This window comes from Oncorhynchus nerka, linkage group LG7 (assembly GCF_034236695.1).
Source record: "Oncorhynchus nerka isolate Pitt River linkage group LG7, Oner_Uvic_2.0, whole genome shotgun sequence".
NCBI classification, from domain to species: Eukaryota; Metazoa; Chordata; class Actinopteri; order Salmoniformes; family Salmonidae; genus Oncorhynchus; species Oncorhynchus nerka.
This window is the reverse complement of record NC_088402.1, coordinates 1,941,666-1,959,000: the sequence shown is the minus strand read 5'-3', so window position 1 is coordinate 1,959,000 and position 17,335 is coordinate 1,941,666.

Genomic DNA, 17,335 nt, shown 5'->3' with positions numbered 1-17,335 from the left:
ACAGTTTCTAGTATTAATGTGCACCACAGTTTCTAGTATCAATGTGCACCACAGTTTCTAGCATTAATGTGCACCACAGTTTCTAGTATCAATGTGCACCACAGTTTCTAACATTAATGTGCACCACAGTTTCTAGTATTAATGTGCACCACAGTTTCTAGTATCAATGTGCACCACAGTTTCTAGTATCAATGTGCACCACAGTTTCTAGTATCAATGTGCACCACAGTTTCTAGTATCAATGTGCACCACAGTTTCTAGTATCAATGTGCACCACAGTTTCTAGTATCAATGTGCACCACAGTTTCTAGCATTAATGTGCACCACAGTTTCTAACATGAATGTGCACCACAGTTTCTAGTATCAATGTGCACCACAGTTTCTAGTATTAATGTGCACCACAGTTTCTAGTATCAATGTGCACCACAGTTTCTAGTATCAATGTGCACCACAGTTTCTAACATTAATGTGCACCACAGTTTCTAACATGAATGTGCACCACAGTTTCTAGTATCAATGTGCACCACAGTTTCTAGTATCAATGTGCACCACAGTTTCTAGTATCAATGTGCACCACAGTTTCTAGTATCAATGTGCACCACAGTTTCTAACATTAATGTGCACCACAGTTTCTAGTATTAATGTGCACCACAGTTTCTAGTATCAATGTGCACCACAGTTTCTAGTATCAATGTGCACCACAGTTTCTAGTATCAATGTGCACCACAGTTTCTAGTATCAATGTGCACCACAGTTTCTAGTATCAATGTGCACCACAGTTTCTAACCACAGTTTCTAACATGAATGTGCACCACAGTTTCTAGTATCAATGTGCACCACAGTTTCTAGTATTAATGTGCACCACAGTTCTAGTATCAATGTGCACCACAGTTTCTAGTATCAATGTGCACCACAGTTTCTAGTATCAATGTGCACCACAGTTTCTAGTATCAATGTCAGTTTCACCACAGTTTCTAGTATCAATGTGCACCACAGTTTCTAGTATCAATGTGCACCACAGTTTCTAGTATCAATGTGCACCACAGTTTCTAGTATCAATGTGCACCACAGTTTCTAGTATCAATGTGCACCACAGTTTCTAGTATCAATGTGCACCACAGTTTCTAGTATCAATGTGCACCACAGTTTTTATCAATGTGCACCACAGTTTCTAGTATCAATGTGCACCACAGTTTCTAGTATCAATGTGCACCACAGTTTCTAGTATCAATGTGCACCACAGTTTCTAGTATCAATGTGCACCACAGTTTCATCAAGTTTCTAGTATCAATGTGCACCACAGTTTCTAGTATCAATGTGCACCACAGTTTCTAGTATCAATGTGCACCACAGTTTTAACATCAATGTGCACCACAGTTTCTAGTATTAATGTGCACCACAGTTTCTAGTATCAATGTGCACCACAGTTTCTAGTATCAATGTGCACCACAGTTTCTGGTATCAATGTGCACCACAGTTTCTAGTATCAATGTGCACCACAGTTTCTAGTATCAATGTGCACCACAGTTTCTAGTATCAATGTAGTTTCTGGTATCAATGTGCACCACAGTTTCTAACATCAATGTGCACCACAGTTTCTAGTGCACCACAGTTTCTAGTATCAATGTGCACCACAGTTTCTAGCATTAATGTGCACCACAGTTTCTAGTATCAATGTGCACCACAGTTTCTAACATTAATGTGCACCACAGTTTCTAGTATTAATGTGCACCACAGTTTCTAGTATCAATGTGCACCACAGTTTCTAGTATCAATGTGCACCACAGTTTCTAGTATCAATGTGCACCACAGTTTCTAGTATCAATGTGCACCACAGTTTCTAGTATCAATGTGCACCACAGTTTCTAGCATTAATGTGCACCACAGTTTTGAATGTGCACCACAGTTTCTAGTATCAATGTGCAAGTTTCATTAATGTGCACCACAGTTTCTAGTATCAATGTGCACCACAGTTTCTAGTATCAATGTGCACCACAGTTTCTAGTATCAATGTGCACCACAGTTTCTAGTATCAAGTGCACCACAGTTTCTAACATTAATGTGCACCACAGTTTCTAGTATCAATGTGCACCACAGTTTCTAGTATCAATGTGCACCACAGTTTCTAGTATCAATGTGCACCACAGTTTCTAGTATCAATGTGCACCACAGTTTCTAGTATCAATGTGCACCACAGTTTCTAACATTAATGTGCACCACAGTTTCTAACATTAATGTGCACCACAGTTTCTAACATGAATGTGCACCACAGTTTCTAGTATCAATGTGCACCACAGTTTCTAGTATTAATGTGCACCACAGTTCTAGTATCAATGTGCACCACAGTTTCTAGTATCAATGTGCACCACAGTTTCTAGTATCAATGTGCACCACAGTTTCTAGTATCAATGTGCACCACAGTTTCTAGTATCAATGTGCACCACAGTTTCTAGTATCAATGTGCACCACAGTTTCTAGTATCAATGTGCACCACAGTTTCTAGTATCAATGTGCACCACAGTTTCCTAGTATCAATGTGCACCACAGTTTCTAGTATCAATGTGCACCACAGTTTCTAGTATCAATGTGCACCACAGTTTCTAGTATCAATGTGCACCACAGTTTCTAGTATCAATGTGCACCACAGTTTCTAGTATCAATGTGCACCACAGTTTCTAGTATCAATGTGCACCACAGTTTCTTCAATGTGCACCACAGTTTCTAGTATCAATGTGCACCACAGTTTCTAGTATCAATGTGCACCACAGTTTCTAGTATCAATGTGCACCACAGTTTCTTTCTGCACCACAGTTTCTATCAATGTGCACCACAGTTTCTAGTATCAATGTGCACCACAGTTTCATATCAATGTGCACCACCACAGTTTCTAGTATCAATGTGCACCACAGTTTCTAGTATCAATGTGCACCACAGTTTCATGAATGTGCACCACAGTTTCTAGTATCAATGTGCACCACAGTTTCTAGTATCAATGTGCACCACAGTTTCTAACATGAATGTGCACCACAGTTTCTAACATGAATGTGCACCACAGTTTCTAACATGAATGTGCACCACAGTTTCTAACATGAATGTGCACCACAGTTTCTAGCATTAATGTGCACCACAGTTTCTAGCATTAATGTGCACCACAGTTTCTAACATTAATGTGCACCACAGTTTCTAGCATTAATGTGCACCACAGTTTCTAGTATCAATGTGCACCCAGTTTCAGTTTGCACCACAGTTTCTAGTATCAATGTGCACCACAGTTTCTAGTATCAATGTGCACCACAGTTTCTAGTATCAATGTGCACCACAGTTTCTAGTATCAATGTGCACCACAGTTTCTGCACCACAGTTTCTAGTATCAATGTGCACCACAGTTTCTAGTATCAATGTGCACCACAGTTTCTAGTATCAATGTGCACCACAGTTTCTAGTATCAATGTGCACCACAGTTTCTAGTATCAATGTGCACCACAGTTTCTAGTATCAATGTGCACCACAGTTTCTAGTATCAATGTGCACCACAGTTTTAGTATCAATGTGCACCACAGTTTCTAACATGAATGCACCACAGTTTCTAGTATCAATGTGCACCACAGTTTCTAGTATCAATGTGCACCACAGTTTCTAGTATCAATGTGCACCACAGTTTCTAGTATCAATGTGCACCACAGTTTCTAGCATGAATGTGCACCACAGTTTCTAACATGAATGTGCACCACAGTTTCTAACATGAATGTGCACCACAGTTTCTAGTATCAATGTGCACCACAGTTTCTAGTATCAATGTGCACCACAGTTTCTAACATGAATGTGCACCACAGTTTCTAACATGAATGTGCACCACAGTTTCTAACATGAATGTGCACCACAGTTTCTAACATGAATGTGCACCACAGTTTCTAACATGAATGTGCACCACAGTTTCTAGCATTAATGTGCACCACAGTTTCTAGCATTAATGTGCACCACAGTTTCTAACATTAATGTGCACCACAGTTTCTATCATGAATGTGCACCACAGTTTCTAGCATTAATGTGCACCACAGTTTCTACCATTAATGTGCACCACAGTTTCTAGTATCAATGTGCACCACAGTTTCTAGTATCAATGTGCACCACAGTTTCTAGTATCAATGTGCACCACAGTTTCTAGTATCAATGTGCACCACAGTTTCTAGTATCAATGTGCACCACAGTTTCTAGTATCAATGTGCACCACAGTTTCTAGTATCAATGTGCACCACAGTTTCTAGTATCAATGTGCACCACAGTTTCTAGTATCAATGTGCACCACAGTTTCTAACATGAATGTGCACCACAGTTTCTAACATGAATGTGCACCACAGTTTCTAGCATGAATGTGCACCACAGTTTCTAGCATTAATGTGCACCACAGTTTCTAGCATCAATGTGCACCACAGTTTCTAGCATCAATGTGCACCACAGTTTCTAGCAATGTGCACCACAGTTTCTAGCAATGTGCACCACAGTTTCTAGCAATGTGCACCACAGTTTCTAGCAATGTGCACCACAGTTTCTAGCAATGTGCACCACAGTTTCTAGCAATGTGCACCACAGTTTCTAGCAATGTGCACCACAGTTTCTAGCAATGTGCACCACAGTTTCTAAGTTTCTAACAATGTGCACCACAGTTTCTAACATGAAGGTGCACCACAGTTTCTAGCAATGTGCACCACAGTTTCTAGCAATGTGCACCACAGTTTCTAGCAATGTGCTCCACATAGCAATGTGCACCACAGTTTCTAGCAATGTGCACCACAGTTTCTATAATGAATGTGCACCACAGTTTCTAGCATTAATGTGCACCACAGTTTCTATTAATGAATGTGCACCACAGTTCTAGTATCTACCACAGTTTCTAGTATCAATGTGCACCACCGTTTCTAGTATCAATGTCCACCACCGTTTCTAGTATCAATGTGCACCACAGTTTCTAGTATCAATGTGCACCACAGTTTCTAGTATCAATGTGCACCACAGTTTCTAGTATCAATGTGCACCACAGTTTCTAGTATCAATGTGCACCACAGTTTCTAGTATCAATGTGCACCACAGTTTCTAGTATCAATGTGCACCACAGTTTCTAACATGAATGTGCACCACAGTTTCTAACATGAATGTGCACCACAGTTTCTAACATGAATGTGCACCACAGTTTCTAACATGAATGTGCACCACAGTTTCTAGCATTAATGTGCACCACAGTTTCTAGCATTAATGTGCACCACAGTTTCTAGCATCAATGTGCACCACAGTTTCTAGCAATGTGCACCACAGTTTCTAGCAATGTGCACCACAGTTTCTAGCAATGTGCACCACAGTTTCTAGCAATGTGCACCACAGTTTCTAGCAATGTGCACCACAGTTTCTAGCAATGTGCACCACAGTTTCTAGCAATGTGCTCCACAGTTTCTAGCAATGTGCACCACAGTTTCTAGCAATGTGCACCACAGTTTCTAGCAATGTGCACCACAGTTTCTAACAATGTGCACCACAGTTTCTAACATGAAGGTGCACCACAGTTTCTAGCAATGTGCACCACAGTTTCTAGCAATGTGCACCACAGTTTCTAGCAATGTGCTCCACAGTTTCTAGCAATGTGCACCACAGTTTCTAGCAATGTGCACCACAGTTTCTATTAATGAATGTGCACCACAGTTTATAACAATGTGCACCACAGTTTCTAGCATTAATGTGCACCACAGTTTCTATTAATGAATGTGCACTACAGTTTCTAGTATCAATGTGCACCACAGTTTCTAGTATCAATGTGCACCACCGTTTCTAGTATCAATGTCCACCACCGTTTCTAGTATCAATGTGCACCACAGTTTCTAGTATCAATGTGCACCACAGTTTCTAACATGAATGTGCACCACAGCTTCTAGCATGAATGTGCACCACAGTTTCTAGCATTAATGTGCACCACAGTTTCTAACATGAATGAATGTCCACCACAGTTTCTAACATTAATGTGCACCACAGTTTCTAGCATTAATGTGCACCACAGCTTCTAGCAATGTGCACCACAGTTTCTAACATTAATGTGCACCACAGTTTCTAGCATTAATGTGCACCACAGTTTCTAGCATTAATGTGCACCACAGTTTCTAACATTAATGTGCACCATAGTTTCTAGCATTAATGTGCACCACAGTTTCTAGCATTAATGTGCACCACAGTTTCTAGCATTAATGTGCACCACAGTTTCTAGCATTAATGTGCACCACAGTTTCTAGCATTAATGTGCACCACAGTTTCTAACATTAATGTGCACCACAGTTTCTAGCATTAATGTGCACCACAGTTTCTAACATTAATGTGCACCACAGTTTCTAGTATCAATGTGCACCACAGTTTCTAGTATCAATGTGCACCACAGTTTCTAACATTAATGTGCACCACAGTTTCTAGCATTAATGTGCACCACAGTTTCTAACATTAATGTGCACCACAGTTTCTAGTATCAATGTGCACCACAGTTTCTAGTATCAATGTGCACCACAGTTTCTAGTATCAATGTGCACCACAGTTTCTAGCATTAATGTGCACCACAGTTTCTAACATTAATGTGCACCACAGTTTCTAGTATCAATGTGCACCACAGTTTCTAGTATCAATGTGCACCACAGTTTCTAGTATCAATGTGCACCACAGTTTCTAGCATTAATGTGCACCACAGTTTCTAGTATCAATGTTCACCACAGTTTCTAACATTAATGTGCACCACAGTTTCCTATTATTTCCCATATTAACAAAGTTATTTAATTTCAACATCACATTTCTCTAGTATGGGCTACTTATCGTAATGAAGGATATCAGTAAAATGTCTGCAATGTTACCGGTATGGTCGGTGTCTACATTTTTTCAGTTTATCTTTCCAGCTCTACCCTGTTAATAATTTAGCATAACAGCCTAGGTATCCATTGAAGTTGGATTGCTATATCATAACATACCATATCTTACACTATCCTACCATAACACACCACCCTACCATAGAATACCATATCCTACCATACAATAGCCTACCATACTCTAACATACCCTACATTACAATATCCTACCATACAATACCATACACTACCATATCCTACCCTACTATACCATATCCTACCATACATCATTATACCCTACTATACCATATCCTACCATACATCATTATACCCTACTATACCATATCCTACCATACATCATTATACCCTACTATACCATATCCTACCATACATCATTATACCCTACTATACCATATCCTACCCTACTATACCATATCCTACCATACATCATTATACCCTACTATACCATATCCTACCATACCATGTCCTACTATACCCTACAATACCATATCCTACCATACTCTACTATACCATGTCCTACTATACCCTACAATACCATATCCTACCATATCCTACCATACTCTACTATACCATGTCCTACTATACCATATCCTACCATACTCTACCATACAATACCACATCCTACCATGCATTATTATACCCTACAATACCATATCCTACCATATCCTACCATACTCTACTATACCATGTCCTACTATACCCTACTATACCATATCCTACCATACTCTACCATACAATACCATATTCTACCATGCATTACAATACCATATCCTACCATACTATACCCTATAATACCAAACAATACCCTATCATAGCATAGCCTACCAAACCATATCTTCCTATACCCTACCATATATCCTACCATACTATACCCTACAATACCATATATTCTACCATACCATATCCTTCCATACTATACAGTACCCTACCATACAATAGTATTCCATAACATAGCCTACCAAACCATATCTTCCTATACCCTCCCATGCCATATCCTACCACATCCTACCATACTATGCCCAACCATACCATACAGGGCCCTACCATAACATACCCTACCATACCATATTTTAACAAGCCATATCCTACCATACTATACCACAGCCTACCATACTATACCATAGCCTACCATACTATACCCTACCATACTATATCCTACCAAACCATATCTTCCTATACCCCTGAATGGACAATGAATGTAAGATCTCCCTTAACTCCCTGACCTGGTGTGACGCTGCTTCTAAACTAAGCACAGCGACATCCACCACACTACGACTGCCAGTCTAAGCACAGCGACATCCACCACACTACGACTGCCAGTCTAAGGGCAGCGACATCCACCACACTACGACTGCCAGTCTAAGGACAGCGACATCCACCACACTACGACTGCCAGTCTAAGGACAGCGACATCCACCACACTACGACTGCCAGTCTAAGGACAGCGACATCCACATTTAACATTTACATTTAAGTCATTTAGCAGACGCTCTTATCCAGAGCGACTTACAAATTGGTGCATTCACCTTATGACATCCAGTGGAACAGTAGTGCATCTAAATCTTTTAAGGGGGGGGGGGGGGGGGGTGAGAGGGATTACTTTATCCTATCCTAGGTATTCCTAGGATAGGAATACCACCACACTACGACTGCCAGTCTAAGCACAGCGACATCCACCACACTACGACTGCCAGTCTAAGCACAGCGACATCCACCACACTACGACTGCCAGTCTAAGCACAGCGACATCCACCACACTACGACTGCCAGTCTAAGGACAGCGACATCCACCACACTACGACTGCCAGTCTAAGCACAGCGACATCCACCACACTACGACTGCCAGTCTAAGCACAGCGACATCCACCACACTACGACTGCCAGTCTAAGGGCAGCGACATCCACCACACTACGACTGCCAGTCTAAGCGCAGCGACATCCACCACACTACGACTGCCAGTCTAAGGGCAGCGACATCCACCACACTACGACTGCCAGTCTAAGGGCAGCGACATCCACCACACTACGACTGCCAGTCTAAGCGCAGCGACATCCACCACACTACGACTGCCAGTCTAAGGGCTTGTGGACAGATCATAATACATGTAAATAGTCAGTTCGTAGACAATCATTCCTCCCTTCCAAGCATCTGTCCTTGTTCACTTTCTAATGAGTCATTAAAGTGAAGGCGAGTTGAACCACATGGGTTCTGTTTACTCCCCTGGCAGAACCACATGGGTTCTGTTTACTCCCCTGGCAGAACCACATGGGTTCTGTTTACTCCCCTGGCAGAACCACATGGGTTCTGTTTACTCCCCTGGCGGAACCAAATGGGTTCTGTTTACTCCCCTGGCAGAACCACATGGGTCCTGTTTACTCCCCTGGCAGAACCACATGGGTTCTGTTTACTCCCCTGGCAGAACCACATGGGTTCTGTTTACTCCCTGCAGAACCACATGGGTTCTGTTTACTGGCAGAATATGGTCCACAACATTGACAGATGGAGGAGCTTCATTTGAGCCAGTTTGCTACAGAAAATAAGTCCCTCATATCTTGTTTGCTGCGGACAGCTACTAAGTCAGATCTTCCAAGGAGGATAGCTATTGCCAAAGACACTGATTAGCACTACAGTGCCAATTCACTAAATGCCACCTTTTGCTCTTGACCCTATTGTACAGACAGTAGCCTGTAGCCTTGACCGTGGTTACCATGGGAACCAGGAGACGTCATGTGACTAGATGAGCCTGTGGCATGCTTCTCTGTGGGTTTCTATGTGTTTCAAATCTCAATGAATGCAGCACTATGCATATAGAGGCATAGAGTATAACGCTATCTATTGTTTGCACCAAAGAGAGAAAAAAAAACTCACTTTTTAAAATAATGTATTTCTTTCTAATTTATTTTATATCCTGAATTACTTGTGTAAATGATGACATTGTCCATATTTATTAATTTGTGACTTGTGTTTTATAACAAAACTATTTCTTATTTCTTTATGAATAATATTAAAGTGATTTTACCAAAATATGATCTGATGTTTGAGACTGGGTTGATAATATACACCACAGTGGAGAAAAACACGTGTTATTTCTGTAAAATACTTTAGGTAACGATACATTTCCTCTTTAGTACTTTGACTGCAGTCAGTGTTAACTGGTGCTTCTCTCTAGTATGTTAGTATGTGGTCTGACTCCTCACCTTCTGCAGGGATCAGGGTACGTGGTCTGACTCCTCACCTTCTGCAGGGATCAAGTGACCGCTGCCAGCTGCAACCTTAGACTATTACAGAGTCAGGCAGGCAGGCACCCAGACACAGGTGTCATGTTCACAAGGCTACATACTTCAACATAGAAGCTCTGTCCATCCCCTACAACACGAGATAATGTAACAGAGTAATGATCTTCAGAAAGTATTCACACCCCTTGACCTTTCCCACAATACCACAATATGTCCAAGTTAATTGTTTTTTGAAAAATTCAACAACAAAAACAAAAATGTAAATGAAAATCTGAAATGTCTTCAGTCAAACAGTATTCAACCCCTTTGTTAGAGCAAGTGTAAATAATTTCAGGAGAAAAAAAAAATGTACTTAAAACTTCTTATGGCTGCAATCCCGTTAACAGGATCGATATGACAACATCCAGTGAAAGTGCAGGGCGCCAAATTCAAAACAACAGAAATCTCATAGTTAAAATTCCTCAAATATACATGTATCTTATACCGTTTTAAAGGTAATCTTGTTGTTAATCCCACCACAGTGTCCGATTTCAAATAGGCTTTACAGCAAAAGCACCACAAACAATTATGTTAGGTCACCACCAACTCACAGAAAAACACAGCCATTTTTCCAGCCAAAGAGAGGAGTCACAAAAAGCAGAAATAGAGATAAAATGAATCACTAACCTTTGATGATCTTCATCAGATGACACTCATAGGACTTCATGTTACACAATACATGTATGTTTTGTTTGATAAAGTTCATATTTATATCAAAAACTCATATTTATATCTGAGTTTAAATTGGTGCATTACGTTCACTAGTTCCAAAAACATCCAGTGATTTTGCATAGCCACATCAATTCAACAGAAATACTCATCATAAATGTAGATGAAAATACAAGTTATACACATGGAATTATAGATATGCCTCTCCTTAACTTCTTGCGTCGAGCCATCCCGGATCCGGTATCGTGACTACAGCCTCAAGCACATTACCATAACGCAACGTTAACTATTCATGAAAATCGCAAATGAAATGAAATATGCTAGCTCTCAAGCTTAGCCTTTTGTTAACAACACTGTCATCTCAGATTTTCAAAATATGCTTCTCAACCATTGCAAAACAAGCATTTGTGTAACAGTATTGATGGATAACGTACTATTTAGCGTTAGCATTCAGCATGCAACATTTTCCACAAAAACCATAAAAGCATTCAAATAAAATCATTTACCTTTGAAGAACTTCAGATGATTTCAATGAGGATACTGTTAGATAGCAAATGTTCCGTTTTTACAAAAAATATTATTTGTGTCGACTAATCACTACGTTTTGTTCATCGCGTTTGGGTAAAAAAAAAAAAAAGTCATTAAAACGAACTTTTTTCCGAATGAACTCCATAATATCGACAGAAACATGGCAAACCGGTGTTTAGAATCAATCCTCAAGGTGTTTTTCACATATCTATCGACGATAAAATCCATTGTGGCATTTTACTTTGTGTTCTGAAGAAATGGAACGCGCATGGACCTACAGATTACGCACACAGGACACCGGGCGGGACACCAGGTAAATGTAGTCTCTTATGGTCAATCTTCCAATGATATGCCTACAAACACGTCACAATGCTGCAGACACCTCGGGGAATAGACAGAAAGCGCGGGCTCATTCCTGGCGCATTCACAGCCATATAAGGAGACATTGGAACACAGCGCCTTCAGAATCTGGGGCATTTCCTGTATGAAACTTCATCTTGGTTTCGCCTGTTGCATTAGTTCTGGGGCACTCACAGATAATATCTTTGCAGTTTTGGAGACGTCAGAGTGTGTCTTTCCAAGGCTGTCAATTCCATGCATAGTCGAGCATCTTTTCGTGACAAAATATTGCGCTTAAAACGGGCACGTCTTTTTATCCAATAATGACACAGCGTCCCCATAGGTTCAACAGGTTAATGCAACTGCTGTGTCAGATTTCTTTTTTAACTTTACGGAAAAAGCAAACCATGCAATAATCTGAGACAGCGCTCAGAAGAAGAAAAACATTTATTCGCCATGTTGGAGTCAACAGAAATCCGAAATAACATTATAAATATTCCCTTACCTTTGATGATCTTCATCAGAATGCACTCCCAGGAATCCTAGTTCCACAATAAATGCTTGATTTGTTTGATAATGTCCATTATTTATGTCCAAGTAGCTACTTTTGTCAGGGCTTAGGTACACAAATCCAAACGCTCGTGCAGGTCCAGCATAGCGTCGGACAAAAACTTCAAAAAGTTATATTACAGGTCTTAGAAACATTTCAAACTAAGTATAGAATCAATCTTTAGGATTGTTTTATCATAAATCTTCAATAATAATAATAATAATAATAATATAATCCAACCAGAGAATTCCTTTGAGAAGAGAAGCAATGGAACGCAGGTCGCTATCATGACCAGCCCATGACCAGACACCTGCCCCCACAACACAGTAGAAGCCTCATTCAAGTTTCTAAAGAAGGTTGACAGCTAGTGGAAGCCCTAGGAAGTGTAACTTCATCCATATCCCACTGTGTATTGAATAGGGGCTGGGTTGAAAATCGACCAACCTCAGATTTTCCACTTCCTGTTTGGAGTTCTTCTCAGGTTTTTGCCTGCCATATGAGTTCTGTTATACTCGCAGACATCATTCAAACAGTTTTAGAAACTTCAACATGTTTTCTATCCAATACTAATAATGCATATAATAATATGCATATATTAGCGACTGAGGAGCAGGCCGTTTACTCTGGGCACCTTTCATCCAAGCTACTCAATACTGCCCCCTGCAGCCATACGAAGTTTTAACACGTTACATTATAAGTTGCATGGACTGTGTGCAATAATAGTGTTTAACATGATTTTTGAATGACTACCTCTGTACCCCACACATACAGATAATTGTAAGGCCCCTCAGTCGAGCATTGAATTTCAAACACAGATTGAACCACAAATACCAGGGAGGTTTTCCAATGCCTTGCAAAGAAGGATACCTATTGGTATACGGGTTAAAGAAGAAAAAAAAAAAAAGACATTGAAAATCCTTTTGAGCCTGGTGAAGTTACTAATTATATTTTGGACGTATCAATACACCCAGTCACTACAAAGATACAGGAGTCCTTCTTAACTGAGTTGCCAGAGAAGAAGGAAACCGCTCAGGGATTTCACCATGAGGTCAATGGTGACTTTAAAACAGTTACAGAGTTTAATAGCTGTGATAGGAGAACACTGAGGATGGATCAACAACATTGTAGTTCCTCCACACAACCAACCAAAATGACAGAGTGAAAAGAAGGAAGCCTGTACAAAATAAAAATATTTTAAAAGATGCATCTTGTTTGCGACAAGGCACTAAAGTCATACTGCAAAAAAGTGTGGCAAAGAAAATCCCTTTTGGTCCTGAATACAAAGTGTTATGTTTGGGGCAAATCCAACACATTACTGAGTACCCCTCTCTATTTTCAAGCATGGTGGATCTGCTGTTATGGGAAAACTGAAAGGGGGATATCTAGTCAGTTGTACAACAGAATCAGTTGGGGTCGGTGCCATTTAAGATGTTATTTTATGAACATGGCCTTATTTCTATTACAGCATGTTGGATGACTGGCATTCATATTCCATTCACCCAGTTCAATGTAACAGTGATAGGTTTAGGTGACTGTCATTCATATTCACCCAGCTCAATGTAACAGTAATAGGTTTAGGTTACTGTCATTCATATTCCATTCACCCAGCTCAATGTAACAGTGATAGGTTTAGGTTACTGTCATTCATATTCACCCAGCTCAATGTAACAGTAATAGGTTTAGGTGACTGTCATTCATATTCACCCAGCTCAATGTAACAGTAATAGGTTTAGGTTACTGTCATTCATATTCACCCAGCTCAATGTAACAGTGATAGGTTTAGGTTACTGTCATTCACCCAGCTCAATGTAACAGTGACAGGTTTAGGTTACTGTCATTCATATTCCATTCACCCAGCTCAATGTAACAGTGACAGGTTTAGGTTACTGGCATTCATATTCACCCAGTTCAATGTAACAGTGATAGGTTTAGGTTACTACATGGTACTGAAAATTTCCCTATACCATCACGAGGTACCTAGACTATGAATGAAAGATTACAACGTAGGTGCACAAAAGGACAAGAGAAAGATTAGATTAATCAAGGTGACAGACAGTGACACATTCAATACCACCTTGGACACTCTTGAGCTTCTAGCTCAGGGATGGGCAACTGGCTTTTGTAGGCCCGTGGACCAATTTCACCCCCCGAAAAAGAAGTTCCCAAGCCAAACGTTCATACCATAACTGCTAACCATTACACACAGTCAACATCATTGTCACCATATTAGTTAACATCATAGTCACCATATTAGCTAACATCATTGTCACCATATTAGCTAACATCATAGTCACCATATTAGCTAACATCATAGTCACCATATTAGCTAACATCATAGTCACCATATTAGCTAACATCATAGTCACCATATTAGCTAACATCATAGTCACCATATTAGCTAACATCATAGTCACCATATTAGCTAACATCATAGTCACCATATTAGCTAACATCATTGTCACCATATTAGCTAACATCATAGTCACCATATTAGCTAACATCATAGTCACCATATCAGCTAACATCATAGTCACCATATTAGCTAACATCATAGTCACCATGGCTACTAGAACATGCAGTACGGTGTATGGCCAGCAGTTTAGCAGTTACACCGGTGGGCCTTGGTGGCAATAAATGAATAAAACCAAAAGCTTACCTTGACTTGAGTTCCAGTGTTGGACAGCCATAGCCAGCTAGCTAACATAACATCCCTCTCTGTTGGATAGACAAGCCAAATTTCTTCAGCCTCCTGAGGTTGAAGAGGCGCTGCTGCGCCTTCTTCACGACACTGTCAGTGTGAGTGGACCAATTCAGTTTGTCTGTGATGTGTATGCCGAGGAACTTAAAACTTGCTACCCTCTCCACTACTGTTCCATCGATGTGGATAGGGGGGTGTTCCCTCTGCTGTTTCCTGAAGTCCACAATCATCTCCTTAGTTTTGTTGACGTTGAGTGTGAGGTTATTTTCCTGACACCACACTCCGAGGGCCCTCACCTCCTCCCTGTAGGCCGTCTCGTCGTTGTTGGTAATCAAGCCTACCACTGTTGTGTCGTCCGCAAACTTGATGATTGAGTTGGAGGCGTGCGTGGCCACGCAGTCGTGGGTGAACAGGGAGTACAGGAGAGGGCTCAGAACGCACCCTTGTGGGGCCCCGTGTTGAGGATCAGCGGGGAGGAGATGTTGTTGCCTACACTCACCACCTGGGGCGGCCCGTCAGGAAGTCTAGTACCCAGTTGCACAGGGCGGGGTCGAGACCCAGGGTCTCGAGCTTGATGACGAGCTTGGAGGGTACTATGGTGTTGAATGCCGAGCTGTAGTCGATGAACAGCATTCTCACATAGGTATTCCTCTTGTCCAGGTGGGTTAGGGCAGTGTGCAGTGTGGTTGAGATTGCATCGTCTGTGGACCTATTTGGGCGGTAAGCAAATTGGAGTGGGTCTAGGGTGTCAGGTAGGGTGGAGGTGATATGGTCCTTGACTAGTCTCTCAAAGCACTTCATGATGACGGAAGTGAGTGCTACGGGCGGTAGTCGTTTAGCTCAGTTACCTTAGCTTTCTTGGGAACAGGAACAATGGTGGCCCTCTTGAAGCATGTGGGAACAGCAGACTGGTATAGGGATTGATTGAATATGTCCGTAAACACACCGGCCAGCTGGTCTGCGCATGCTCTGAGGGCGCGGCTGGGGATGCCGTCTGGGCCTGCAGCCTTGCGAGGGTTAACACATTTAAATGTCTTACTCACCTCGGCTGCAGTGAAGAAGAGACCGCATGTTTTCGTTGCAGGCCGTGTCAGTGGCACTGTATTGTCCTCAAAGCGGGCAAAAAAGTTATTTAGTCTGCCTGGGAGCAAGACATCCTGGTCCGTGACTGGGCTGGGTTTCTTCTTGTAGTCCATGATTGACTGTAGACCCTGCCACATGCCTCTTGTGTCTGAGCCGTTGAATTGAGATTCTACTTTGTCTCTGTACTGACGCTTAGCTTGTTTAATAGCCTTGCGGAGGGAATAGCTGCACTGTTTGTATTCGGTCATGTTGCCAGACACCTTGCCCTGATTAAAAGCAGTGGTTCGCGCTTTCAGTTTCACGCGAATGCTGCCATCAATCCACGGTTTCTGGTTAGGGAATATTTTTATCGTTGCTATGGGAACGACATCTTCAACGCACATTCTAATGAACTCGCACACCGAATCAGCGTATTCGTCAATATTTTCATCTGACGCAATACGAAACATGTCCCAGTCCACGTGATGGAAGCAGTCTTGGAGTGTGGAGTCAGCTTGGTCTGACCAGCGTTGGACAGACCTCAGCGTGGGAGCCTCTTGTTTAAGTTTCTGCCTGTAGGCAGGGATCAACAAAATGGAGTCGTGGTCAGCTTTTCCGAAAGGGGGGCGGGGCAGGGCCTTATATGCGTCGCGGAAGTTAGAGTAACAATGATCCAAGGTTTTACCACCCCTGGTTGCGCAATCGATATGCTGATAAAATTTAGGGAGTCTTGTTTTCAGATTAGCTTTGTTAAAATCCCCAGCTACAATGAATGCAGCCTCCGGATAAATGGTTTCCAGTTTGCAAAGAGTTAAATAAAGTTCGTTCAGAGCCATCGATGTGTCTGCTTGGGTGGGGATATATACGGCTGTGATTATAATCGAAGAGAATTCTCTTGGAAGATAATGCGGTCTACATTTGATTGTGAGGAATTCTAAATCAGGTGAACAGAAGGATTTTCTCACAAACTTCTACAGATGCACAATCGAGAGCATCCTGGCGGGCTGTATCACCGCCTGGTACGGCAACTGCTCCGCCCTCAACCGTAAGGCTCTCCAGAGGGTAGTGAGGTCTGCACAACGCATCACCGGGGGCAAACTACCTGCCCTCCAGGACACCTACACCACCCGATGTTACAGGAAGGCCATAAAGATCATCAAGGACATCAACCACCCGAACCACTGCCTGTTCACCCCGCTATCATCCAGAAGGCGAGGTCAGTACAGGTGCATCAAAGCTGGGACCGAGAGACTGAAAAACAGCTTCTATCTCAAGGCCATCAGACTGTTAAACAGCCACCACTAACATTGAGTGGCTGCTGCCAAC